Here is a 27,571-nt window from a genome sequence, read left to right on the forward strand (position 1 = left end):
CAGAAGTTCAGTCGACTCTCTCTGCACGACATTACATTTAAATGCACTTTGGTGCCTGATACCAATACAGTGATGCAACTACATATCGTTAATGTACAATCCCTAAGGTCAATCAGAGTGGGCACCCAGATATCTCTCAGAAACATTTTCCACAGATGAATAATGTCCAACCTTAACTCTATGAAAAGAAAAATGTACACACTATGTGCAGTAGATTCTCTGCTCACTGGAACATGCAGAAACAACATTGATGTGAAAAGATTGGAAAAAGCCCTATTTTATTAACATTAAAAAATGTTATACAATTATTTTGGTGAATCATATTCACTTTCACAATCATTCCTATGTTTCAAGCAATTTGATGGTCTTATTAAATGTGTAAAAAATGTAATTCTTTGAGTTGACAAACTGTATGGAGAGCAAACTTTTTATAACTTACAAGAGTTATGAGTTCTAGAAAGTAGTGCATTTACTGATCAAGTGCCCTTGTTTAAATGTACTTACTTTATTTGGATCACACCTTTCTCGAAAGAAGAAATAAACTCTAAATTATCAGGAAACAATTCAACTGATTTTAGGGGCCTCCTGGGCTTTCAATGCAAATCGCTGAGATCAAAAGCCAGTTTAATAGCCATTATACCTTGGAGCTTTGGAGATATGAGAGTGGGCAGTTTCTTTGTGGCAAAAGAGAGTCATCCCCAGAAACTATTAATATTCTTTGGTCAAAGAAGACTGCCATCAAAGTGGGCTGTAAAGCAAAGCTATTGCTGTTATATATATCTGCAAATGAAAGGCAACTCTAAAAGAGAAGCAGCCCCAAGGTCCCACCGAGACTTGAACTCGGATCGCTGGATTCAGAGTCCAGAGTGCTAACCATTACACCATGGAACCCACATATTCAGAAGCATGATGACCTTCATTCTGGAAAAACAGAGCACATCAGAGAAAATATGTAATATTCCTATATCATTAGACTCCAGAGGAAGAATTTGATACAAATGAGACCTGAAGCCAATACTTTGCGATTGCACAGCATCCAACAGCAACAGTGCTGCTTCGATATAATATCAGTAAACGGTTACTATAGGTCAGTAAAAATCTTGACTGTGCCCTATATTCTCATTGCCCTTATGAAGCTCTGCTCAACAAGGGTTCCATGGTGTAATGGTTAGCACTTTGGACTTTGAATCCAGCGATCGTGGAACCTCTCTCTTGCTCTAACACACTTTGTCTCCTTGTTGTCTTAAATTATAGGCCAAAGATAGTAATATTCATAAGGTTAGTGGTGTAGGGTATTCATTTTCGCTCTCACTCTCTGGCATAACTTTTCATAAAAATCCACTTTTGTGCCTAGCACCTTAACCTTTATGCATTTTTTTTAAATGTATGAACAGTGAGGTCATTCTGAGTCGATGGGCAGATCTGCATCGGAAACATACATAAAAGATTTGAAATTTTCAAACTTAACTCAATGTTAAGAAACATGCTCAATCTGTGACCCAATGGATTCTCTTTTTACTTGAAGATGCAGCAACAACATTAATAATACCATTTTGGGAAAAGCAGCTCTATTGTATCGCCATTCTCTTTCAAAATTGTTAAAGGGTTAATCCTATGAAAAGCGACCACATTCAGAATCAATGATATTAATCAAGCGTCTTAACAGTCTTTACATGTTTGTAAAATGAAGGTATCAGTTTGAGATGAAAAATAGAACGAAGAACACACTTTTCTTAATTCACAAAAGGCCTGAGGTGTATAAATACTGTTTGTACCGACCAAGGGCCCATTCGTGAATGTACTTACTTTAGTTGGATCATACCTTTCTTCAAAGAAGACATCCACAATAAACGATAAGGGAAAGGTTCGACTGATGGTAAACTCTTACAGAGATTTGAATGCAAATTATTGGATTCAACCTCCAGGGTGCTACCATTACACCATGGGTCTTTCACACCACATAAAGTGGTGGGTTTCATTGTGGCTAAAGAGCGTCATCCATGGAAAATCTTTCTTTTTTCAAATGCACCCAGGGAATAATGCTATGAAAGTGGGCGACACAGCAGCGTCATTGCTATTAAAACAAGACACTGAGAGGAAAACAAACACAGTAATTCCCAAGGTCCCACCGAGATTTGAACTCGGATCGCTGGATTCAGAGTCCAGAGTGCTAACCATTACACCATGGAACCTACATACTTAGTGACATGATGAACGTCATTGCAGCAAAAAAAGAGCCTTTTAGAGAATGTATGCAATATTCTTTTATCTTATGCCTCCAGAGGAAGAATCCTATCCAAATGAGCTGTAAAGCAAAGAGTTTGCTATTGCGCAACAACCAACTAAACAGTTCCACATTTGCATAATATCCGTGGGCTAGGAATATGAGTTTGTTAAAATGATGCATGAGATCTCGATTCTCATTTCTGTTACAACTCTGTCAGGTTGCACCAGCAAGGGGCCCATGGTGTAATGGTTAGCAAAGAACATTACTGAAGGGCCCCTCGGCCAGCCAGAAAGCCAAAATGGAGAGAACGGGCATGAACTGGTTGTGAATGAGCTTCAAAATGCGTTCACAGGTAATTGAACTGGTGATCTCCTCAGTTTATACACCTGGAACTCCTGTCAATAGCAACAGTCGGCAGCTGGGTTGCCAGACATTTCGTCGAAAAAAATTTGTCGACAGGACAATTGGTCGAAACCATTTGGTCGAAAACCAAATGGTCGAATTGCTTTGTTTTTTATTTTCACATTTTTTTTGGGGGGGGGTTTGGGGGGGTCCCCCCAACCCCCTTTTTTTCTAAAAACCCCTTTTTTTCCCTAAACTACAACCTAAAAAATATATATATAAATAAATAAAAAAATCAACCATTTGGCTTTCGACCAAATTACGTCGACCAAATGTCTTTCGACGAAATGTCTTTCGACGAAATGTCCGGACAGCGGCAGCTGGTCTGTGTCAGTAATGGCAATTTGATTTTGCCATTTTCACAACTCCCTAATAAATGAACAAAATGTTCCATTTGTAGGCACAGTTACATGCTATGGTATGTATACCATGCTTAATAACCACCATAGGAGGCTCAGAGCACCATCCGCATTCTTACGTACAAAACATGTAAGGAAATAATCAGATCTTTTGCTCTGCAGGAGTCAGGCTTCTTTAAAGCCTGACAAAGTGGCAGAGTGCCATTGTAAACTGAGGCATGATGAAACCATGCCCAAGAACCCAGGCAGGTTAAACCCTTCCACTCATGCCCCTAGGCCCCGAACGGCCACGAACGGCCGGGTTCTATAGACAGGGCAGCTGGCATGGATTATGGACACTTTTAACATAGGGTGGTTTTTCAACCTTATCTCCTCTGGGAGCAAAGCGCTGGACAGGGTTTCCTGTACGTTTTTGAGGTTCGCAGGGATCTATGTGTGGATGTTTCTTGGTGTGAAAAGCATGACACCTTTTGGGGTGACACCAGGCTCTTCTGGGAGTTAATTTGCATAATCTCTACTTTCTATTTTATGTGACATGGGCTGCAGTTACATTGTTCTGTTAATAGAGGGCAACACACAGGTCATAGTTCCAAACAGGGGTGCACGGTCTGCTTGCTAGCTTACATTTACAGTTCTATTTGGGATTCACCGCCTTTTCATAAACTGAGTACTCTTCCGGAGTATTTCTAATTTATGTAGGTGTTTTGGGGGTGTTACGTGCCTTTGTATGACTGCTGCAAACCACTTGATATTAGACATTGATTGGAAACGACATAAAAAATCCTGACACATATTGTAAGCGGACATAAAATGTAAATTCAGTTACATGATCATGACTCGGAAGGGGAAGTTAAAAAGTAAAAAAACACACGGTAGGAGAGAGGTTAGCTTTACATGCCATGAGGGAGGAAGAGGTCTTCCAAGCACTGTTGTGTATGTTGGTCAATCCCTCTGAAACGCAAAAGGGATGTGCACATAGAAATCAAAGCAGAGTCATCCAGAGAGACTATTTAATTCTTTTTTTTCAAATTCTCAAAAGGAAGCTGCTATCAAATTGAACTATTCATCACAGCCACTGCTAGGAAATCTATGTGCATAAAATGACAATACACCCAAAGGAAAACAAAATATAGCTATAACATGTCAGATTACTAAATTCAGAGTCCAGCCTACTAACCATTAGACCATGGAACCTAAATACTTCCGCAAATGCTGAACTTCATTATGCCAAAACAGAGGCAGTCAGAAACAATATTTAATATTGCTTAATCATATGCCTCAAGAGGAAGAATTTGATCTACATGCTCTATAAAGCACAGAGATTGCTATAGCACAACGTCAATCGACAACATCGCTGTGTTTGTATGATATCAGTCAATTGGGACTATGAATCTGTAAAAATTGTAAATGTGCTCTATATTGCCATTTCTGATTCATCGCTCTCAGGTGCATCTTGCAAGGGTTCCATGGTGTAATGGTTAGCACTTTGGACTTTGAATCCAACTATCCGAGTTCAAGTCTCGGTGGGACCGTTATCTTGCTCTTACACTCCATTTTCTAATTTCTCAAATTACAATTCAACAGAGTTAATATTCAGAAGTTCAGTCGACTCTCTCTGCACGACATTACATTTAAATGCACTTTGGTGCCTGATACCAATACAGTGATGCAACTACATATCGTTAATGTACAATCCCTAAGGTCAATCAGAGTGGGCACCCAGATATCTCTCAGAAACATTTTCCACAGATGAATAATGTCCAACCTTAACTCTATGAAAAGAAAAATGTACACACTATGTGCAGTAGATTCTCTGCTCACTGGAACATGCAGAAACAACATTGATGTGAAAAGATTGGAAAAAGCCCTATTTTATTAACATTAAAAAATGTTATACAATTATTTTGGTGAATCATATTCACTTTCACAATCATTCCTATGTTTCAAGCAATTTGATGGTCTTATTAAATGTGTAAAAAATGTAATTCTTTGAGTTGACAAACTGTATGGAGAGCAAACTTTTTATAACTTACAAGAGTTATGAGTTCTAGAAAGTAGTGCATTTACTGATCAAGTGCCCTTGTTTAAATGTACTTACTTTATTTGGATCACACCTTTCTCGAAAGAAGAAATAAACTCTAAATTATCAGGAAACAATTCAACTGATTTTAGGGGCCTCCTGGGCTTTCAATGCAAATCGCTGAGATCAAAAGCCAGTTTAATAGCCATTATACCTTGGAGCTTTGGAGATATGAGAGTGGGCAGTTTCTTTGTGGCAAAAGAGAGTCATCCCCAGAAACTATTAATATTCTTTGGTCAAAGAAGACTGCCATCAAAGTGGGCTGTAAAGCAAAGCTATTGCTGTTATATATATCTGCAAATGAAAGGCAACTCTAAAAGAGAAGCAGCCCCAAGGTCCCACCGAGACTTGAACTCGGATCGCTGGATTCAGAGTCCAGAGTGCTAACCATTACACCATGGAACCCACATATTCAGAAGCATGATGACCTTCATTCTGGAAAAACAGAGCACATCAGAGAAAATATGTAATATTCCTATATCATTAGACTCCAGAGGAAGAATTTGATCCAAATGAGACCTGAAGCCAATACTTTGCGATTGCACAGCATCCAACAGCAACAGTGCTGCTTCGATATAATATCAGTAAACGGTTACTATAGGTCAGTAAAAATCTTGACTGTGCCCTATATTCTCATTGCCCTTATGAAGCTCTGCTCAACAAGGGTTCCATGGTGTAATGGTTAGCACTTTGGACTTTGAATCCAGCGATCCGAGTTCAAGTCTCGGTGGAACCTCTCTCTTGCTCTAACACACTTTGTCTCCTTGTTGTCTTAAATTATAGGCCAAAGATAGTAATATTCATAAGGTTAGTGGTGTAGGGTATTCATTTTCGCTCTCACTCTCTGGCATAACTTTTCATAAAAATCCACTTTTGTGCCTAGCACCTTAACCTTTATGCATTTTTTTTAAATGTATGAACAGTGAGGTCATTCTGAGTCGATGGGCAGATCTGCATCGGAAACATACATAAAAGATTTGAAATTTTCAAACTTAACTCAATGTTAAGAAACATGCTCAATCGGTGACCCAATGGATTCTCTTTTTACTTGAAGATGCAGCAACAACATTAATAATACCATTTTGGGAAAAGCAGCTCTATTGTATCGCCATTCTCTTTCAAAATTGTTAAAGGGTTAATCCTATGAAAAGCGACCACATTCAGAATCAATGATATTAATCAAGCGTCTTAACAGCCTTTACATGTTTGTAAAATGAAGGTATCAGTTTGAGATGAAAAATAGAACGAAGAACACACTTTTCTTAATTCACAAAAGGCCTGAGGTGTATAAATACTGTTTGTACCGACCAAGGGCCCATTCGTGAATGTACTTACTTTAGTTGGATCATACCTTTCTTCAAAGAAGACATCCACAATAAACGATAAGGGAAAGGTTCGACTGATGGTAAACTCTTACAGAGATTTGAATGCAAATTATTGGATTCAACCTCCAGGGTGCTACCATTACACCATGGGTCTTTCACACCACAGAAAGTGGTGGGTTTCATTGTGGCTAAAGAGCGTCATCCATGGAAAATCTTTCTTTTTTCAAATGCACCCAGGGAATAATGCTATGAAAGTGGGCGACACAGCAGCGTCATTGCTATTAAAACAAGACACTGAGAGGAAAACAAACACAGTAATTCCCAAGGTCCCACCGAGATTTGAACTCGGATCGCTGGATTCAGAGTCCAGAGTGCTAACCATTACACCATGGAACCTACATACTTAGTGACATGATGAACGTCATTGCAGCAAAAAAAGAGCCTTTTAGAGAATGTATGCAATATTCTTTTATCTTATGCCTCCAGAGGAAGAATCCTATCCAAATGAGCTGTAAAGCAAAGAGTTTGCTATTGCGCAACAACCAACTAAACAGTTCCACATTTGCATAATATCCGTGGGCTAGGAATATGAGTTTGTTAAAATGATGCATGAGATCTCGATTCTCATTTCTGTTACAACTCTGTCAGGTTGCACCAGCAAGGGGCCCATGGTGTAATGGTTAGCAAAGAACATTACTGAAGGGCCCCTCGGCCAGCCAGAAAGCCAAAATGGAGAGAACGGGCATGAACTGGTTGTGAATGAGCTTCAAAATGCGTTCACAGGTAATTGAACTGGTGATCTCCTCAGTTTATACACCTGGAACTCCTGTCAATAGCAACAGTCGGCAGCTGGGTTGCCAGACATTTCGTCGAAAAAAATTTGTCGACAGGACAATTGGTCGAAACCATTTGGTCGAAAACCAAATGGTCGAATTGCTTTGTTTTTTATTTTCACATTTTTTTTGGGGGGGGGTTTGGGGGGGTCCCCCCAACCCCCTTTTTTTCTAAAAACCCCTTTTTTTCCCTAAACTACAACCTAAAAAATATATATATAAATAAATAAAAAAATCAACCATTTGGCTTTCGACCAAATTACGTCGACCAAATGTCTTTCGACGAAATGTCTTTCGACGAAATGTCCGGACAGCGGCAGCTGGTCTGTGTCAGTAATGGCAATTTGATTTTGCCATTTTCACAACTCCCTAATAAATGAACAAAATGTTCCATTTGTAGGCACAGTTACATGCTATGGTATGTATACCATGCTTAATAACCACCATAGGAGGCTCAGAGCACCATCCGCATTCTTACGTACAAAACATGTAAGGAAATAATCAGATCTTTTGCTCTGCAGGAGTCAGGCTTCTTTAAAGCCTGACAAAGTGGCAGAGTGCCATTGTAAACTGAGGCATGATGAAACCATGCCCAAGAACCCAGGCAGGTTAAACCCTTCCACTCATGCCCTGAATGGCCACGAACAGCCAGGTTCTATAGACAGGGCAGCTGGCATGGATTATGGACACTTTTAACATAGGGTGGTTTTTCAACCTTATCTCCTCTGGGAGCAAAGCGCTGGACAGGGTTTCCTGTACGTTTTTGAGGTTCGCAGGGATCTATGTGTGGATGTTTCTTGGTGTGAAAAGCATGACACCTTTTGGGGTGACACCAGGCTCTTCTGGGAGTTAATTTGCATAATCTCTACTTTCTATTTTATGTGACATGGGCTGCAGTTACATTGTTCTGTTAATAGAGGGCAACACACAGGTCATAGTTCCAAACAGGGGTGCACAGTCTGCTTGCTAGCTTACATTTACAGTTCTATTTGGGATTCACCGCCTTTTCATAAACTGAGTACTCTTCCGGAGTATTTCTAACTTATGTAGATGTTTTGGGGGTGTTACGTGCCTTTGTATGACTGCTGCAAACCACTTGATATTAGACATTGATTGGAAACGACATAAAAAATCCTGACACATATTGTAAGCGGACATAAAATGACCTATATTAGCTAATATAAGTAAACAGACATCACTCCCCCCTCCCCACAAAAAGGGATGTATGCGTACACAAAAAATAAAAATGAAAAACAAGCAACTACTGCAGTTAAAATCTAAAAATGTAAATTCAGTTACATGATCATGACTCGGAAGGGGAAGTTAAAAAGTAAAAAAACACACGGTAGGAGAGAGGTTAGCTTTACATGCCATGAGGGAGGAAGAGGTCTTCCAAGCACTGTTGTGTATGTTGGTCAACCCCTCTGAAACGCAAAAGGGATGTGCACATAGAAATCAAAGCAGAGTCATCCAGAGAGACTATTTAATTCTTTTTTTTTCAAATTCTCAAAAGGAAGCTGCTATCAAATTGAACTATTCATCACAGCCACTGCTAGGAAATCTATGTGCATAAAATGACAATACACCCAAAGGAAAACAAAATATAGCTATAACATGTCAGATTACTAAATTCAGAGTCCAGCCTACTAACCATTAGACCATGGAACCTAAATACTTCTGCAACTGCTGAACTTCATTATGCCAAAACAGAGGCAGTCAGAAACAATATTTAATATTGCTTAATCATATGCCTCAAGAGGAAGAATTTGATCTACATGCTCTATAAAGCACAGAGATTGCTATAGCACAACGTCAATCGACAACATCGCTGTGTTTGTATGATATCAGTCAATTGGGACTATGAATCTGTAAAAATTGTAAATGTGCTCTATATTGCCATTTCTGATTCATCGCTCTCAGGTGCATCTTGCAAGGGTTCCATGGTGTAATGGTTAGCACTTTGGACTTTGAATCCAACGATCCGAGTTCAAGTCTCGGTGGGACCGTTATCTTGCTCTTACACTCCATTTTCTAATTTCTCAAATTACAATTCAACAGAGTTAATATTCAGAAGTTCAGTCGACTCTCTCTGCACGACATTACATTTAAATGCACTTTGGTGCCTGATACCAATACAGTGATGCAACTACATATCGTTAATGTACAATCCCTAAGGTCAATCAGAGTGGGCACCCAGATATCTCTCAGAAACATTTTCCACAGATGAATAATGTCCAACCTTAACTCTATGAAAAGAAAAATGTACACACTATGTGCAGTAGATTCTCTGCTCACTGGAACATGCAGAAACAACATTGATGTGAAAAGATTGGAAAAAGCCCTATTTTATTAACATTAAAAAATGTTATACAATTATTTTGGTGAATCATATTCACTTTCACAATCATTCCTATGTTTCAAGCAATTTGATGGTCTTATTAAATGTGTAAAAAATGTAATTCTTTGAGTTGACAAACCGTATGGAGAGCAAACTTTTTATAACTTACAAGAGTTATGAGTTCTAGAAAGTAGTGCATTTACTGATCAAGTGCCCTTGTTTAAATGTACTTACTTTATTTGGATCACACCTTTCTCGAAAGAAGAAATAAACTCTAAATTATCAGGAAACAATTCAACTGATTTTAGGGGCCTCCTGGGCTTTCAATGCAAATCGCTGAGATCAAAAGCCAGTTTAATAGCCATTATACCTTGGAGCTTTGGAGATATGAGAGTGGGCAGTTTCTTTGTGGCAAAAGAGAGTCATCCCCAGAAACTATTAATATTCTTTGGTCAAAGAAGACTGCCATCAAAGTGGGCTGTAAAGCAAAGCTATTGCTGTTATATATATCTGCAAATGAAAGGCAACTCTAAAAGAGAAGCAGCCCCAAGGTCCCACCGAGACTTGAACTCGGATCGCTGGATTCAGAGTCCAGAGTGCTAACCATTACACCATGGAACCCACATATTCAGTAGCATGATGCACTTCATTCTGGAAAAACAGAGCACATCAGAGAAAATATGTAATATTCCTATATCATTAGACTCCAGAGGAAGAATTTGATCCAAATGAGACCTGAAGCCAATACTTTGCGATTGCACAGCATCCAACAGCAACAGTGCTGCTTCGATATAATATCAGTAAACGGTTACTATAGGTCAGTAAAAATCTTGACTGTGCCCTATATTCTCATTGCCCTTATGAAGCTCTGCTCAACAAGGGTTCCATGGTGTAATGGTTAGCACTTTGGACTTTGAATCCAGCGATCCGAGTTCAAGTCTCGGTGGAACCTCTCTCTTGCTCTAACACACTTTGTCTCCTTGTTGTCTTAAATTATAGGCCAAAGATAGTAATATTCATAAGGTTAGTGGTGTAGGGTATTCATTTTCGCTCTCACTCTCTGGCATAACTTTTCATAAAAATCCACTTTTGTGCCTAGCACCTTAACCTTTATGCATTTTTTTTAAATGTATGAACAGTGAGGTCATTCTGAGTCGATGGGCAGATCTGCATCGGAAACATACATAAAAGATTTGAAATTTTCAAACTTAACTCAATGTTAAGAAACATGCTCAATCTGTGACCCAATGGATTCTCTTTTTACTTGAAGATGCAGCAACAACATTAATAATACCATTTTGGGAAAAGCAGCTCTATTGTATCGCCATTCTCTTTCAAAATTGTTAAAGGGTTAATCCTATGAAAAGCGACCACATTCAGAATCAATGATATTAATCAAGCGTCTTAACAGTCTTTACATGTTTGTAAAATGAAGGTATCAGTTTGAGATGAAAAATAGAACGAAGAACACACTTTTCTTAATTCACAAAAGGCCTGAGGTGTATAAATACTGTTTGTACCGACCAAGGGCCCATTCGTGAATGTACTTACTTTAGTTGGATCATACCTTTCTTCAAAGAAGACATCCACAATAAACCATAAGGGAAAGGTTCGACTGATGGTAAACTCTTACAGAGATTTGAATGCAAATTATTGGATTCAACCTCCAGGGTGCTACCATTACACCATGGGTCTTTCACACCACAGAAAGTGGTGGGTTTCATTGTGGCTAAAGAGCGTCATCCATGGAAAATCTTTCTTTTTTCAAATGCACCCAGGGAATAATGCTATGAAAGTGGGCGACACAGCAGCGTCATTGCTATTAAAACAAGACACTGGGAGGAAAACAAACACAGTAATTCCCAAGGTCCCACCGAGATTTGAACTCGGATCGCTGGATTCAGAATCCAGAGTGCTAACCATTACACCATGGAACCTACATACTTAGTGACATGATGAACGTCATTGCAGCAAAAAAAGAGCCTTTTAGAGAATGTATGCAATATTCTTTTATCTTATGCCTCCAGAGGAAGAATCCTATCCAAATGAGCTGTAAAGCAAAGAGTTTGCTATTGCGCAAAAAACCAACTAAACAGTTCCACATTTGCATAATATCCGTGGGCTAGGAATATGAGTTTGTTAAAATGATGCATGAGATCTCGATTCTCATTTCTGTTACAACTCTGTCAGGTTGCACCAGCAAGGGGCCCATGGTGTAATGGTTAGCAAAGAACATTACTGAAGGGCCCCTCGGCCAGCCAGAAAGCCAAAATGGAGAGAACGGGCATGAACTGGTTGTGAATGAGCTTCAAAATGCGTTCACAGGTAATTGAACTGGTGATCTCCTCAGTTTATACACCTGGAACTCCTGTCAATAGCAACAGTCGGCAGCTGGGTTGCCAGACATTTCGTTGAAAAAAATTTGTCGACAGGACAATTGGTCAAAACCATTTGGTCGAAAACCAAATGGTCGAATTGCTTTGTTTTTTATTTTCACATTTTTTTTTGGGAGGGGGTTTGGGGGGGTCCCCCCAACCCCCTTTTTTTCTAAAAACCCATTTTTTTCCCTAAACTACAACCTAAAAAATATATATATAAATAAATAAAAAAATCGACCATTTGGCTTTCGACCAAATTACGTCGACCAAATGTCTTTCGACGAAATGTCTTTCGACGAAATGTCCGGACAGCGGCAGCTGGTCTGTGTCAGTAATGGCAATTTGATTTTGCCATTTTCACAACTCCCTAATAAATGAACAAAATGTTCCATTTGTAGGCACAGTTACATGCTATGGTATGTATACCATGCTTAATAACCACCATAGGAGGCTCAGAGCACCATCCGCATTCTTACGTACAAAACATGTAAGGAAATAATCAGATCTTTTGCTCTGCAGGAGTCAGGCTTCTTTAAAGCCTGACAAAGTGGCAGAGTGCCATTGTAAACTGAGGCATGATGAAACCATGCCCAAGAACCCAGGCAGGTTAAACCCTTCCACTCATGCCCCTAGGCCCCGACGGCCACAAACGGCCAGGTTCTATAGACAGGGCAGCTGGCATGAATTATGGACACTTTTAACATAGGGTGGTTTTTCAACCTTATCTCCTCTGGGAGCAAAGCGCTGGACAGGGTTTCCTGTACGTTTTTGAGGTTCGCAGGGATCTATGTGTGGATGTTTCTTGGTGTGAAAAGCATGACACCTTTTGGGGTGACACCAGGCTCTTCTGGGAGTTAATTTGCATAATCTCTACTTTCTATTTTATGTGACATGGGCTGCAGTTACATTGTTCTGTTAATAGAGGGCAACACACAGGTCATAGTTCCAAACAGGGGTGCACAGTCTGCTTGCTAGCTTACATTTACAGTTCTATTTGGGATTCACCGCCTTTTCATAAACTGAGTACTCTTCCGGAGTATTTCTAACTTATGTAGGTGTTTTGGGGGTGTTACGTGCCTTTGTATGACTGCTGCAAACCACTTGATATTAGACATTGATTGGAAACGACATAAAAAATCCTGACACATATTGTAAGCGGACATAAAATGACCTATATTAGCTAATATAAGTAAACAGACATCACTCCCCCCTCCCCACAAAAAGGGATGTATGCGTACACAAAAAATAAAAATGAAAAACAAGCATCTACTGCAGTTAAAATCTAAAATTGTAAATTCAGTTACATGATCATGACTCGGAAGGGGAAGTTAAAAAGTAAAAAAACACACGGTAGGAGAGAGGTTAGCTTTACATGCCATGAGGGAGGAAGAGGTCTTCCAAGCACTGTTGTGTATGTTGGTCAATCCCTCTGAAACGCAAAAGGGATGTGCACATAGAAATCAAAGCAGAGTCATCCAGAGAGACTATTTAATTCTTTTTTTTTCAAATTCTCAAAAGGAAGCTGCTATCAAATTGAACTATTCATCACAGCCACTGCTAGGAAATCTATGTGCATAAAATGACAATACACCCAAAGGAAAACAAAATATAGCTATAACATGTCAGATTACTAAATTCAGAGTCCAGCCTACTAACCATTAGACCATGGAACCTAAATACTTCCGCAAATGCTGAACTTCATTATGCCAAAACAGAGGCAGTCAGAAACAATATTTAATATTGCTTAATCATATGCCTCAAGAGGAAGAATTTGATCTACATGCTCTATAAAGCACAGAGATTGCTATAGCACAACGTCAATCGACAACATCGCTGTGTTTGTATGATATCAGTCAATTGGGACTATGAATCTGTAAAAATTGTAAATGTGCTCTATATTGCCATTTCTGATTCAACGCTCTCAGGTGCATCTTGCAAGGGTTCCATGGTGTAATGGTTAGCACTTTGGACTTTGAATCCAACGATCCGAGTTCAAGTCTCGGTGGGACCGTTATCTTGCTCTTACACTCCATTTTCTAATTTCTCAAATTACAATTCAACAGAGTTAATATTCAGAAGTTCAGTCGACTCTCTCTGCACGACATTACATTTAAATGCACTTTGGTGCCTGATACCAATACAGTGATGCAACTACATATCGTTAATGTACAATCCCTAAGGTCAATCAGAGTGGGCACCCAGATATCTCTCAGAAACATTTTCCACAGATGAATAATGTCCAACCTTAACTCTATGAAAAGAAAAATGTACACACTATGTGCAGTAGATTCTCTGCTCACTGGAACATGCAGAAACAACATTGATGTGAAAAGATTGGAAAAAGCCCTATTTTATTAACATTAAAAAATGTTATACAATTATTTTGGTGAATCATATTCACTTTCACAATCATTCCTATGTTTCAAGCAATTTGATGGTCTTATTAAATGTGTAAAAAATGTAATTCTTTGAGTTGACAAACTGTATGGAGAGCAAACTTTTTATAACTTACAAGAGTTATGAGTTCTAGAAAGTAGTGCATTTACTGATCAAGTGCCCTTGTTTAAATGTACTTACTTTATTTGGATCACACCTTTCTCGAAAGAAGAAATAAACTCTAAATTATCAGGAAACAATTCAACTGATTTTAGGGGCCTCCTGGGCTTTCAATGCAAATCGCTGAGATCAAAAGCCAGTTTAATAGCCATTATACCTTGGAGCTTTGGAGATATGAGAGTGCACAGTTTCTTTGTGGCAAAAGAGAGTCATCCCCAGAAACTATTAATATTCTTTGGTCAAAGAAGACTGCCATCAAAGTGGGCTGTAAAGCAAAGCTATTGCTGTTATATCTATCTGCAAATGAAAGGCAACTCTAAAAGAGAAGCAGCCCCAAGGTCCCACCGAGACTTGAACTCGGATCGCTGGATTCAGAGTCCAGAGTGCTAACCATTACACCATGGAACCCACATATTCAGTAGCATGATGCACTTCATTCTGGAAAAACAGAGCACATCAGAGAAAATATGTAATATTCCTATATCATTAGACTCCAGAGGAAGAATTTGATCCAAATGAGACATGAAGCCAATACTTTGCGATTGCACAGCATCCAACAGCAACAGTGCTGCTTCGATATAATATCAGTAAACGGTTACTATAGGTCAGTAAAAATCTTGACTGTGCCCTATATTCTCATTGCCCTTATGAAGCTCTGCTCAACAAGGGTTCCATGGTGTAATGGTTAGCACTTTGGACTTTGAATCCAGCGATCCGAGTTCAAGTCTCGGTGGAACCTCTCTCTTGCTCTAACACACTTTGTCTCCTTGTTGTCTTAAATTATAGGCCAAAGATAGTAATATTCATAAGGTTAATGGTGTAGGGTATTCATTTTCGCTCTCACTCTCTGGCATAACTTTTCATAAAAATCCACTTTTGTGCCTAGCACCTTAACCTTTATGCATTTTTTTTAAATGTATGAACAGTGAGGTCATTCTGAGTCGATGGGCAGATCTGCATCGGAAACATACATAAAAGATTTGAAATTTTCAAACTTAACTCAATGTTAAGAAACATGCTCAATCTGTGACCCAATGGATTCTCTTTTTACTTGAAGATGCAGCAACAACATTAATAATACCATTTTGGGAAAAGCAGCTCTATTGTATCGCCATTCTCTTTCAAAATTGTTAAAGGGTTAATCCTATGAAAAGCAACCACATTCAGAATCAATGATATTAATCAAGCGTCTTAACAGTCTTTACATGTTTGTAAAATGAAGGTATCAGTTTGAGATGAAAAATAGAACGAAGAACACACTTTTCTTAATTCACAAAAGGCCTGAGGTGTATAAATACTGTTTGTACCGACCAAGGGCCCATTCGTGAATGTACTTACTTTAGTTGGATCATACCTTTCTTCAAAGAAGACATCCACAATAAACGATAAGGGAAAGGTTCGACTGATGGTAAACTCTTACAGAGATTTGAATGCAAATTATTGGATTCAACCTCCAGGGTGCTACCATTACACCATGGGTCTTTCACACCACAGAAAGTGGTGGGTTTCATTGTGGCTAAAGAGCGTCATCCATGGAAAATCTTTCTTTTTTCAAATGCACCCAGGGAATAATGCTATGAAAGTGGGCGACACAGCAGCGTCATTGCTATTAAAACAAGACACTGGGAGGAAAACAAACACAGTAATTCCCAAGGTCCCACCGAGATTTGAACTCGGATCGCTGGATTCAGAGTCCAGAGTGCTAACCATTACACCATGGAACCTACATACTTAGTGACATGATGAACGTCATTGCAGCAAAAAAAGAGCCTTTTAGAGAATGTATGCAATATTCTTTTATCTTATGCCTCCAGAGGAAGAATCCTATCCAAATGAGCTGTAAAGCAAAGAGTTTGCTATTGCGCAACAACCAACTAAACAGTTCCACATTTGCATAATATCCGTGGGCTAGGAATATGAGTTTGTTAAAATGATGCATGAGATCTCGATTCTCATTTCTGTTACAACTCTGTCAGGTTGCACCAGCAAGGGGCCCATGGTGTAATGGTTAGCAAAGAACATTACTGAAGGGCCCCTCGGCCAGCCAGAAAGCCAAAATGGAGAGAACGGGCATGAACTGGTTGTGAATGAGCTTCAAAATGCGTTCACAGGTAATTGAACTGCTGATCTCCTCAGTTTATACACCTGGAACTCCTGTCAATAGCAACAGTCGGCAGCTGGGTTGCCAGACATTTCGTCGAAAAAAATTTGTCGACAGGACAATTGGTCGAAACCATTTGGTCGAAAACCAAATGGTCGAATTGCTTTGTTTTTTATTTTCACATTTTTTTTTGGGAGGGGGTTTGGGGGGGTCCCCCCAACCCCCTTTTTTTCTAAAAACCCATTTTTTTCCCTAAACTACAACCTAAAAAATATATATATAAATAAATAAAAAAATCGACCATTTGGCTTTCGACCAAATTACGTCGACCAAATGTCTTTCGACGAAATGTCCGGACAGCGGCAGCTGGTCTGTGTCAGTAATGGCAATTTGATTTTGCCATTTTCACAACTCCCTAATAAATGAACAAAATGTTCCATTTGTAGGCACAGTTACATGCTATGGTATGTATACCATGCTTAATAACCACCATAGGAGGCTCAGAGCACCATCCGCATTCTTACGTACAAAACATGTAAGGAAATAATCAGATCTTTTGCTCTGCAGGAGTCAGGCTTCTTTAAAGCCTGACAAAGTGGCAGAGTGCCATTGTAAACTGAGGCATGATGAAACCATGCCCAAGAACCCAGGCAGGTTAAACCCTTCCACTCATGCCCCTAGGCCCCGAACGGCCAGGTTCTATAGACAGGGCAGCTGGCATGGATTATGGACACTTTTAACATAGGGTGGTTTTTCAACCTTATCTCCTCTGGGAGCAAAGCGCTGGACAGGGTTTCCTGTACGTTTTTGAGGTTCGCAGGGATCTATGTGTGGATGTTTCTTGGTGTGAAAAGCATGACACCTTTTGGGGTGACACCGGGCTCTTCTGGGAGTTAATTTGCATAATCTCTACATTCTATTTTATGTGACATGGGCTGCAGTTACATTGTTCTGTTAATAGAGGGCAACACACAGGTCATAGTTCCAAACAGGGGTGCACAGTCTGCTTGCTAGCTTACATTTACAGTTCTATTTGGGATTCACCGCCTTTTCATAAACTGAGTACTCTTCCGGAGTATTTCTAACTTATGTAGGTGTTTTGGGGGTGTTACGTGCCTTGGTATGACTGCTGCAAACCACTTGATATTAGACATTGATTGGAAACGACATAAAAAATCCTGACACATATTGTAAGCGGACATAAAATGACCTATATTAGCTAATATAAGTAAACAGACATCACTCCCCCCTCCCCACAAAAAGGGATGTATGCGTACACAAAAAATAAAAATGAAAAACAAGCAACTACTGCAGTTAAAATCTAAAAATGTAAATTCAGTTACATGATCATGACTCGGAAGGGGAAGTTAAAAAGTAAAAAAACACACGGTAGGAGAGAGGTTAGCTTTACATGCCATGAGGGAGGAAGAGGTCTTCCAAGCACTGTTGTGTATGTTGGTCAATCCCTCTGAAACGCAAAAGGGATGTGCACATAGAAATCAAAGCAGAGTCATCCAGAGAGACTATTTAATTCTTTTTTTTTCAAATTCTCAAAAGGAAGCTGCTATCAAATTGAACTATTCATCACAGCCACTGCTAGGAAATCTATGTGCATAAAATGACAATACACCCAAAGGAAAACAAAATATAGCTATAACATGTCAGATTACTAAATTCAGAGTCCAGCCTACTAACCATTAGACCATGGAACCTAAATACTTCCGCAAATGCTGAACTTCATTATGCCAAAACAGAGGCAGTCAGAAACAATATTTAATATTGCTTAATCATATGCCTCAAGAGGAAGAATTTGATCTACATGCTCTATAAAGCACAGAGATTGCTATAGCACAACGTCAATCGACAACATCGCTGTGTTTGTATGATATCAGTCAATTGGGACTATGAATCTGTAAAAATTGTAAATGTGCTCTATATTGCCATTTCTGATTCATCGCTCTCAGGTGCATCTTGCAAGGGTTCCCTGGTGTAATGGTTAGCACTTTGGACTTTGAATCCAACGATCTTGCTCTTACACTCCATTTTCTAATTTCTCAAATTACAATTCAACAGAGTTAATATTCAGAAGTTCAGTCGACTCTCTCTGCACAACATTACATTTAAATGCACTTTGGTGCCTGATACCAATACAGTGATGCAACTACATATCGTTAATGTACAATCCCTAAGGTCAATCAGAGTGGGCACCCAGATATCTCTCAGAAACATTTTCCACAGATGAATAATGTCCAACCTTAACTCTATGAAAAGAAAAATGTACACACTATGTGCAGTAGATTCTCTGCTCACTGGAACATGCAGAAACAACATTGATGTGAAAAGATTGGAAAAAGCCCTATTTTATTAACATTAAAAAATGTTATACAATTATTTTGGTGAATCATATTCACTTTCACAATCATTCCTATGTTTCAAGCAATTTGATGGTCTTATTAAATGTGTAAAAAATGTAATTCTTTGAGTTGACAAACTGTATGGAGAGCAAACTTTTTATAACTTACAAGAGTTATGAGTTCTAGAAAGTAGTGCATTTACTGATCAAGTGCCCTTGTTTAAATGTACTTACTTTATTTGGATCACACCTTTCTCGAAAGAAGAAATAAACTCTAAATTATCAGGAAACAATTCAACTGATTTTAGGGGCCTCCTGGGCTTTCAATGCAAATCGCTGAGATCAAAAGCCAGTTTAATAGCCATTATACCTTGGAGCTTTGGAGATATGAGAGTGGGCAGTTTCTTTGTGGCAAAAGAGAGTCATCGCCAGAAACTATTAATATTCTTTGGTCAAAGAAGACTGCCATCAAAGTGGGCTGTAAAGCAAAGCTATTGCTGTTATATATATCTGCAAATGAAAGGCAACTCTAAAAGAGAAGCAGCCCCAAGGTCCCACCGAGACTTGAACTCGGATCGCTGGATTCAGAGTCCAGAGTGCTAACCATTACACCATGGAACCCACATATTCAGTAGCATGATGCACTTCATTCTGGAAAAACAGAGCACATCAGAGAAAATATGTAATATTCCTATATCATTAGACTCCAGAGGAAGAATTTGATCCAAATGAGACATGAAGCCAATACTTTGCGATTGCACAGCATCCAACAGCAACAGTGCTGCTTCGATATAATATCAGTAAACGGTTACTATAGGTCAGTAAAAATCTTGACTGTGCCCTATATTCTCATTGCCCTTATGAAGCTCTGCTCAACAAGGGTTCCATGGTGTAATGGTTAGCACTTTGGACTTTGAATCCAGCGATCCGAGTTCAAGTCTCGGTGGAACCTCTCTCTTGCTCTAACACACTTTGTCTCCTTGTTGTCTTAAATTATAGGCCAAAGATAGTAATATTCATAAGGTTAGTGGTGTAGGGTATTCATTTTCGCTCTCACTCTCTGGCATAACTTTTCATAAAAATCCACTTTTGTGCCTAGCACCTTAACCTTTATGCATTTTTTTTAAATGTATGAACAGTGAGGTCATTCTGAGTCGATGGGCAGATCTGCATCGGAAACATACATAAAAGATTTGAAATTTTCAAACTTAACTCAATGTTAAGAAACATGCTCAATCTGTGACCCAATGGATTCTCTTTTTACTTGAAGATGCAGCAACAACATTAATAATACCATTTTGGGAAAAGCAGCTCTATTGTATCGCCATTCTCTTTCAAAATTGTTAAAGGGTTAATCCTATGAAAAGCGACCACATTCAGAATCAATGATATTAATCAAGCGTCTTAACAGTCTTTACATGTTTGTAAAATGAAGGTATCAGTTTGAGATGAAAAATAGAACGAAGAACACACTTTTCTTAATTCACAAAAGGCCTGAGGTGTATAAATACTGTTTGTACCGACCAAGGGCCCATTCGTGAATGTACTTACTTTAGTTGGATCATACCTTTCTTCAAAGAAGACATCCACAATAAACGATAAGGGAAAGGTTCGACTGATGGTAAACTCTTACAGAGATTTGAATGCAAATTATTGGATTCAACCTCCAGGGTGCTATCATTACACCATGGGTCTTTCACACCACATAAAGTGGTGGGTTTCATTGTGGCTAAAGAGCGTCATCCATGGAAAATCTTTCTTTTTTCAAATGCACCCAGGGAATAATGCTATGAAAGTGGGCGACACAGCAGCGTCATTGCTATTAAAACAAGACACTGAGAGGAAAACAAACACAGTAATTCCCAAGGTCCCACCGAGATTTGAACTCGGATCGCTGGATTCAGAGTCCAGAGTGCTAACCATTACACCATGGAACCTACATACTTAGTGACATGATGAACGTCATTGCAGCAAAAAAAGAGCCTTTTAGAGAATGTATGCAATATTCTTTTATCTTATGCCTCCAGAGGAAGAATCCTATCCAAATGAGCTGTAAAGCAAAGAGTTTGCTATTGCGCAACAACCAACTAAACAGTTCCACATTTGCATAATATCCGTGGGCTAGGAATATGAGTTTGTTAAAATGATGCATGAGATCTCGATTCTCATTTCTGTTACAACTCTGTCAGGTTGCACCAGCAAGGGGCCCATGGTGTAATGGTTAGCAAAGAACATTACTGAAGGGCCCCTCGGCCAGCCAGAAAGCCAAAATGGAGAGAACGGGCATGAACTGGTTGTGAATGAGCTTCAAAATGCGTTCACAGGTAATTGAACTGGTGATCTCCTCAGTTTATACACCTGGAACTCCTGTCAATAGCAACAGTCGGCAGCTGGGTTGCCAGACATTTCGTCGAAAAAAATTTGTCGACAGGACAATTGGTCGAAACCATTTGGTCGAAAACCAAATGGTCGAATTGCTTTGTTTTTTATTTTCACATTTTTTTTTGGGGGGGGGTTTGGGGGGGTCCCCCCAACCCCCTTTTTTTCTAAAAACCCCTTTTTTCCCCTAAACTACAACCTAAAAAATATATATATAAATAAATAAAAAAATCGACCATTTGGCTTTCGACCAAATTACGTCGACCAAATGTCTTTCGACGAAATGTCTTTCGACGAAATGTCCGGACAGCGGCAGCTGGTCTGTGTCAGTAATGGCAATTTGATTTTGCCATTTTCACAACTCCCTAATAAATGAACAAAATGTTCCATTTGTAGGCACAGTTACATGCTATGGTATGTATACCATGCTTAATAACCACCATAGGAGGCTCAGAGCACCATCCGCATTCTTATGTACAAAACATGTAAGGAAATAATCAGATCTTTTGCTCTGCAGCAGTCAGGCTTCTTTAAAGCCTGACAAAGTGGCAGAGTGCCATTGTAAACTGAGGCATGATGAAACCATGCCCAAGAACCCAGGCAGGTTAAACCCTTCCACTCATGCCCCTAGGCCCCGGACGGCCACGAACGGCCAGGTTCTATAGACAGGGCAGCTGGCATGGATTATGGACACTTTTAACATATGGTGGTTTTTCAACCTTATCTCCTCTGGGAGCAAAGCGCTGGACAGGGTTTCCTGTACGTTTTTGAGGTTCGCAGGGATCTATGTGTGGATGTTTCTTGGTGTGAAAAGCATGACACCTTTTGGGGTGACACCAGGCTCTTCTGGGAGTTAATTTGCATAATCTCTACTTTCTATTTTATGTGACATGGGCTGCAGTTACATTGTTCTGTTAATAGAGGGCAACACACAGGTCATAGTTCCAAACAGGGGTGCACGGTCTGCTTGCTAGCTTACATTTACAGTTCTGTTTGGGATTCACCGCCTTTTCATAAACTGAGTACTCTTCCGGAGTATTTCTAATTTATGTAGGTGTTTTGGGGGTGTTACGTGCCTTTGTATGACTGCTGCAAACCACTTGATATTAGACATTGATTGGAAACGACATAAAAAATCCTGACACATATTGTAAGCGGACATAAAATGACCTATATTAGCTAATATAAGTAAACAGACATCACTCCCCCCTCCCCACAAAAAGGGATGTATGCGTACACAAAAAATAAAAATGAAAAACAAGCAACTACTGCAGTTAAAATCTAAAAATGTAAATTCAGTTACATGATCATGACTCGGAAGGGGAAGTTAAAAAGTAAAAAAACACACGGTAGGAGAGAGGTTAGCTTTACATGCCATGAGGGAGGAAGAGGTCTTCCAAGCACTGTTGTGTATGTTGGTCAATCCCTCTGAAACGCAAAAGGGATGTGCACATAGAAATCAAAGCAGAGTCATCCAGAGAGACTATTTAATTCTTTTTTTTTCAAATTCTCAAAAGGAAGCTGCTATCAAATTGAACTATTCATCACAGCCACTGCTAGGAAATCTATGTGCATAAAATGACAATACACCCAAAGGAAAACAAAATATAGCAATAACATGTCAGATTACTAAATTCAGAGTCCAGCCTACTAACCATTAGACCATGGAACCTAAATACTTCCGCAAATGCTGAACTTCATTATGCCAAAACAGAGGCAGTCAGAAACAATATTTAATATTGCTTAATCATATGCCTCAAGAGGAAGAATTTGATCTACATGCTCTATAAAGCACAGAGATTGCTATAGCACAACGTCAATCGACAACATCGCTGTGTTTGTATGATATCAGTCAATTGGGACTATGAATCTGTAAAAATTGTAAATGTGCTCTATATTGCCATTTCTGATTCAACGCTCTCAGGTGCATCTTGCAAGGGTTCCATGGTGTAATGGTTAGCACTTTGGACTTTGAATCCAACGATCCGAGTTCAGGTCTCGGTGGGACCGTTATCTTGCTCTTACACTCCATTTTCTAATTTCTCAAATTACAATTCAACAGAGTTAATATTCAGAAGTTCAGTCGACTCTCTCTGCACGACATTACATTTAAATGCACTTTGGTGCCTGATACCAATACAGTGATGCAACTACATATCGTTAATGTACAATCCCTAAGGTCAATCAGAGTGGGCACCCAGATATCTCTCAGAAACATTTTCCACAGATGAATAATGTCCAACCTTAACTCTATGAAAAGAAAAATGTACACACTATGTGCAGTAGATTCTCTGCTCACTGGAACATGCAGAAACAACATTGATGTGAAAAGATTGGAAAAAGCCCTATTTTATTAACATTAAAAAATGTTATACAATTATTTTGGTGAATCATATTCACTTTCACAATCATTCCTATGTTTCAAGCAATTTGATGGTCTTATTAAATGTGTAAAAAATGTAATTCTTTGAGTTGACAAACTGTATGGAGAGCAAACTTTTTATAACTTACAAGAGTTATGAGTTCTAGAAAGTAGTGCATTTACTGATCAAGTGCCCTTGTTTAAATGTACTTACTTTATTTGGATCACACCTTTCTCGAAAGAAGAAATAAACTCTAAATTATCAGGAAACAATTCAACTGATTTTAGGGGCCTCCTGGGCTTTCAATGCAAATCGCTGAGATCAAAAGCCAGTTTAATAGCCATTATACCTTGGAGATTTGGAGATATGAGAGTGGGCAGTTTCTTTGTGGCAAAAGAGAGTCATCCCCAGAAACTATTAATATTCTTTGGTCAAAGAAGACTGCCATCAAAGTGGGCTGTAAAGCAAAGCTATTGCTGTTATATCTATCTGCAAATGAAAGGCAACTCTAAAAGAGAAGCAGCCCCAAGGTCCCACCGAGACTTGAACTCGGATCGCTGGATTCAGAGTCCAGAGTGCTAACCATTACACCATGGAACCCACATATTCAGTAGCATGATGCACTTCATTCTGGAAAAACAGAGCACATCAGAGAAAATATGTAATATTCCTATATCATTAGACTCCAGAGGAAGAATTTGATCCAAATGAGACATGAAGCCAATACTTTGCGATTGCACAGCATCCAACAGCAACAGTGCTGCTTCGATATAATATCAGTAAACGGTTACTATAGGTCAGTAAAAATCTTGACTGTGCCCTATATTCTCATTGCCCTTATGAAGCTCTGCTCAACAAGGGTTCCATGGTGTAATGGTTAGCACTTTGGACTTTGAATCCAGCGATCCGAGTTCAAGTCTCGGTGGAACCTCTCTCTTGCTCTAACACACTTTGTCTCCTTGTTGTCTTAAATTATAGGCCAAAGATAGTAATATTCATAAGGTTAGTGGTGTAGGGTATTCATTTTCGCTCTCACTCTCTGGCATAACTTTTCATAAAAATCCACTTTTGTGCCTAGCACCTTAACCTTTATGCATTTTTTTTAAATGTATGAACAGTGAGGTCATTCTGAGTCGATGGGCAGATCTGCATCGGAAACATACATAAAAGATTTGAAATTTTCAAACTTAACTCAATGTTAAGAAACATGCTCAATCTGTGACCCAATGGATTCTCTTTTTACTTGAAGATGCAGCAACAACATTAATAATACCATTTTGGGAAAAGCAGCTCTATTGTATCGCCATTCTCTTTCAAAATTGTTAAAGGGTTAATCCTATGAAAAGCGACCACATTTAGAATCAATGATGTTAATCAAGCGTCTTAACAGTCTTTACATGTTTGTAAAATGAAGGTATCAGTTTGAGATGAAAAATAGAACGAAGAACACACTTTTCTTAATTCACAAAAGGCCTGAGGTGTATAAATACTGTTTGTACCGACCAAGGGCCCATTCGTGAATGTACTTACTTTAGTTGGATCATACCTTTCTTCAAAGAAGACATCCACAATAAACGATAAGGGAAAGGTTCGACTGATGGTAAACTCTTACAGAGATTTGAATGCAAATTATTGGATTCAACCTCCAGGGTGCTACCATTACACCATGGGTCTTTCACACCACAGAAAGTGGTGGGTTTCATTGTGGCTAAAGAGCGTCATCCATGGAAAATCTTTCTTTTTTCAAATGCACCCAGGGAATAATGCTATGAAAGTGGGCGACACAGCAGCATCATTGCTATTAAAACAAGACACTGAGAGGAAAACAAACACAGTAATTCCCAAGGTCCCACCGAGATTTGAACTCGGATCGCTGGATTCAGAGTCCAGAGTGCTAACCATTACACCATGGAACCTACATACTTAGTGACATGATGAACGTCATTGCAGCAAGAAAAGAGCCTTTTAGAGAATGTATGCAATATTCTTTTATCTTATGCCTCCAGAGGAAGAATCCTATCCAAATGAGCTGTAAAGCAAAGAGTTTGCTATTGCGCAACAACCAACTAAACAGTTCCACATTTGCATAATATCCGTGGGCTAGGAATATGAGTTTGTTAAAATGATGCATGAGATCTCGATTCTCATTTCTGTTACAACTCTGTCAGGTTGCACCAGCAAGGGGCCCATGGTGTAATGGTTAGCAAAGAACATTACTGAAGGGCCCCTCGGCCAGCCAGAAAGCCAAAATGGAGAGAACGGGCATGAACTGGTTGTGAATGAGCTTCAAAATGCGTTCACAGGTAATTGAACTGGTGATCTCCTCAGTTTATACACCTGGAACTCCTGTCAATAGCAACAGTCGGCAGCTGGGTTGCCAGACATTTCGTCGAAAAAAATTTGTCGACAGGACAATTGGTCGAAACCATTTGGTCGAAAACCAAATGGTCGAATTGCTTTGTTTTTTATTTTCACATTTTTTTTTGGGGGGGGGTTTGGGGGGGTCCCCCCAACCCCCTTTTTTTCTAAAAAACCCTTTTTTTCCCTAAACTACAACCTAAAAAATATATATATAAATAAATAAAAAAATCGACCATTTGGCTTTCGACCAAATTACGTCGACGAAATGTCTTTCGACGAAATGTCCGGACAGCGGCAGCTGGTCTGTGTCAGTAATGGCAATTTGATTTTGCCATTTTCACAACTCCCTAATAAATGAACAAAATGTTCCATTTGTAGGCACAGTTACATGCTATGGTATGTATACCATGCTTAATAACCACCATAGGAGGCTCAGAGCACCATCCGCATTCTTACGTACAAAACATGTAAGGAAATAATCAGATCTTTTGCTCTGCAGGAGTCAGGCTTCTTTAAAGCCTGACAAAGTGGCAGAGTGCCATTGTAAACTGAGGCATGATGAAACCATGCCCAAGAACCCAGGCAGGTTAAACCCTTCCACTCATGCCCCTAGGCCCCAGACGGCCACGAACGGCCAGGTTCTATAGACAGGGCAGCTGGCATGGATTATGGACACTTTTAACATATGGTGGTTTTTCAACCTTATCTCCTCTGGGAGCAAAGCGCTGGACAGGGTTTCCTGTACGTTTTTGAGGTTCGCAGGGATCTATGTGTGGATGTTTCTTGGTGTGAAAAGCATGACACCTTTTGGGGTGACACCAGGCTCTTCTGGGAGTTAATTTGCATAATCTCTACTTTCTATTTTATGTGACATGGGCTGCAGTTACATTGTTCTGTTAATAGAGGGCAACACACAGGTCATAGTTCCAAACAGGGGTGCACGGTCTGCTTGCTAGCTTACATTTACAGTTCTATTTGGGATTCACCGCCTTTTCATAAACTGAGTACTCTTCCGGAGTATTTCTAATTTATGTAGGTGTTTTGGGGGTGTTACGTGCCTTTGTATGACTGCTGCAAACCACTTGATATTAGACATTGATTGGAAACGACATAAAAAATCCTGACACATATTGTAAGCGGACATAAAATGACCTATATTAGCTAATATAAGTAAACAGACATCACTCCCCCCTCCCCACAAAAAGGGATGCATGCGTACACAAAAAATAAAAATGAAAAACAAGCAACTACTGCAGTTAAAATCTAAAAATGTAAATTCAGTTACATGATCATGACTCGGAAGGGGAAGTTAAAAAGTAAAAAAACACACGGTAGGAGAGAGGTTAGCTTTACATGCCATGAGGGAGGAAGAGGTCTTCCAAGCACTGTTGTGTATGTTGGTCAATCCCTCTGAAACGCAAAAGGGATGTGCACATAGAAATCAAAGCAGAGTCATCCAGAGAGACTATTTAATTCTTTTTTTTTCAAATTCTCAAAAGGAAGCTGCTATCAAATT

At 39.3% G+C, this 27,571-nt stretch overlaps 21 non-coding genes across 21 annotated transcripts; 9 read left to right on the forward strand and 12 right to left on the reverse strand.

The window, feature by feature from the left end:
• Positions 1-819: 819 nt before the first annotated feature.
• On the reverse strand, positions 820-891 carry TRNAQ-CUG (transfer RNA glutamine (anticodon CUG)). Its single transcript has one exon. It is a non-coding gene; the product is annotated as a tRNA-Gln (tRNA).
• Positions 892-2,120: 1,229 nt separating this feature from the next.
• TRNAQ-CUG (transfer RNA glutamine (anticodon CUG)) lies at positions 2,121-2,192 on the reverse strand. Its single transcript has one exon. It is a non-coding gene; the product is annotated as a tRNA-Gln (tRNA).
• Positions 2,193-4,448: 2,256 nt separating this feature from the next.
• Positions 4,449-4,520, forward strand: TRNAQ-UUG (transfer RNA glutamine (anticodon UUG)). Its single transcript has one exon. It is a non-coding gene; the product is annotated as a tRNA-Gln (tRNA).
• Positions 4,521-5,401: 881 nt separating this feature from the next.
• On the reverse strand, positions 5,402-5,473 carry TRNAQ-CUG (transfer RNA glutamine (anticodon CUG)). The gene has a single exon. It is a non-coding gene; the product is annotated as a tRNA-Gln (tRNA).
• Positions 5,474-5,732: 259 nt separating this feature from the next.
• On the forward strand, positions 5,733-5,804 carry TRNAQ-UUG (transfer RNA glutamine (anticodon UUG)). The gene has a single exon. It is a non-coding gene; the product is annotated as a tRNA-Gln (tRNA).
• A 913-nt stretch (positions 5,805-6,717) lies between these two features.
• TRNAQ-CUG (transfer RNA glutamine (anticodon CUG)) lies at positions 6,718-6,789 on the reverse strand. Its single transcript has one exon. It is a non-coding gene; the product is annotated as a tRNA-Gln (tRNA).
• A 2,371-nt stretch (positions 6,790-9,160) lies between these two features.
• On the forward strand, positions 9,161-9,232 carry TRNAQ-UUG (transfer RNA glutamine (anticodon UUG)). The gene has a single exon. It is a non-coding gene; the product is annotated as a tRNA-Gln (tRNA).
• An 881-nt stretch (positions 9,233-10,113) lies between these two features.
• On the reverse strand, positions 10,114-10,185 carry TRNAQ-CUG (transfer RNA glutamine (anticodon CUG)). Its single transcript has one exon. It is a non-coding gene; the product is annotated as a tRNA-Gln (tRNA).
• A 259-nt stretch (positions 10,186-10,444) lies between these two features.
• On the forward strand, positions 10,445-10,516 carry TRNAQ-UUG (transfer RNA glutamine (anticodon UUG)). Its single transcript has one exon. It is a non-coding gene; the product is annotated as a tRNA-Gln (tRNA).
• A 913-nt stretch (positions 10,517-11,429) lies between these two features.
• On the reverse strand, positions 11,430-11,501 carry TRNAQ-CUG (transfer RNA glutamine (anticodon CUG)). Its single transcript has one exon. It is a non-coding gene; the product is annotated as a tRNA-Gln (tRNA).
• A 2,380-nt stretch (positions 11,502-13,881) lies between these two features.
• Positions 13,882-13,953, forward strand: TRNAQ-UUG (transfer RNA glutamine (anticodon UUG)). Its single transcript has one exon. It is a non-coding gene; the product is annotated as a tRNA-Gln (tRNA).
• Positions 13,954-14,834: 881 nt separating this feature from the next.
• On the reverse strand, positions 14,835-14,906 carry TRNAQ-CUG (transfer RNA glutamine (anticodon CUG)). Its single transcript has one exon. It is a non-coding gene; the product is annotated as a tRNA-Gln (tRNA).
• Positions 14,907-15,165: 259 nt separating this feature from the next.
• On the forward strand, positions 15,166-15,237 carry TRNAQ-UUG (transfer RNA glutamine (anticodon UUG)). The gene has a single exon. It is a non-coding gene; the product is annotated as a tRNA-Gln (tRNA).
• Positions 15,238-16,150: 913 nt separating this feature from the next.
• Positions 16,151-16,222, reverse strand: TRNAQ-CUG (transfer RNA glutamine (anticodon CUG)). The gene has a single exon. It is a non-coding gene; the product is annotated as a tRNA-Gln (tRNA).
• Positions 16,223-19,501: 3,279 nt separating this feature from the next.
• Positions 19,502-19,573, reverse strand: TRNAQ-CUG (transfer RNA glutamine (anticodon CUG)). Its single transcript has one exon. It is a non-coding gene; the product is annotated as a tRNA-Gln (tRNA).
• Positions 19,574-19,832: 259 nt separating this feature from the next.
• TRNAQ-UUG (transfer RNA glutamine (anticodon UUG)) lies at positions 19,833-19,904 on the forward strand. Its single transcript has one exon. It is a non-coding gene; the product is annotated as a tRNA-Gln (tRNA).
• Positions 19,905-20,817: 913 nt separating this feature from the next.
• On the reverse strand, positions 20,818-20,889 carry TRNAQ-CUG (transfer RNA glutamine (anticodon CUG)). Its single transcript has one exon. It is a non-coding gene; the product is annotated as a tRNA-Gln (tRNA).
• Positions 20,890-23,269: 2,380 nt separating this feature from the next.
• On the forward strand, positions 23,270-23,341 carry TRNAQ-UUG (transfer RNA glutamine (anticodon UUG)). The gene has a single exon. It is a non-coding gene; the product is annotated as a tRNA-Gln (tRNA).
• An 881-nt stretch (positions 23,342-24,222) lies between these two features.
• On the reverse strand, positions 24,223-24,294 carry TRNAQ-CUG (transfer RNA glutamine (anticodon CUG)). Its single transcript has one exon. It is a non-coding gene; the product is annotated as a tRNA-Gln (tRNA).
• A 259-nt stretch (positions 24,295-24,553) lies between these two features.
• TRNAQ-UUG (transfer RNA glutamine (anticodon UUG)) lies at positions 24,554-24,625 on the forward strand. Its single transcript has one exon. It is a non-coding gene; the product is annotated as a tRNA-Gln (tRNA).
• Positions 24,626-25,538: 913 nt separating this feature from the next.
• Positions 25,539-25,610, reverse strand: TRNAQ-CUG (transfer RNA glutamine (anticodon CUG)). The gene has a single exon. It is a non-coding gene; the product is annotated as a tRNA-Gln (tRNA).
• Between the last annotated feature and the right edge of the window lie 1,961 nt (positions 25,611-27,571).

The sequence above is a fragment of the Ambystoma mexicanum genome, chromosome 5p (genome assembly GCF_040938575.1).
Source record: "Ambystoma mexicanum isolate Mex_15411 chromosome 5p, UKY_AmexF1_1, whole genome shotgun sequence".
NCBI lineage: Eukaryota > Metazoa > Chordata > Amphibia > Caudata > Ambystomatidae > Ambystoma > Ambystoma mexicanum.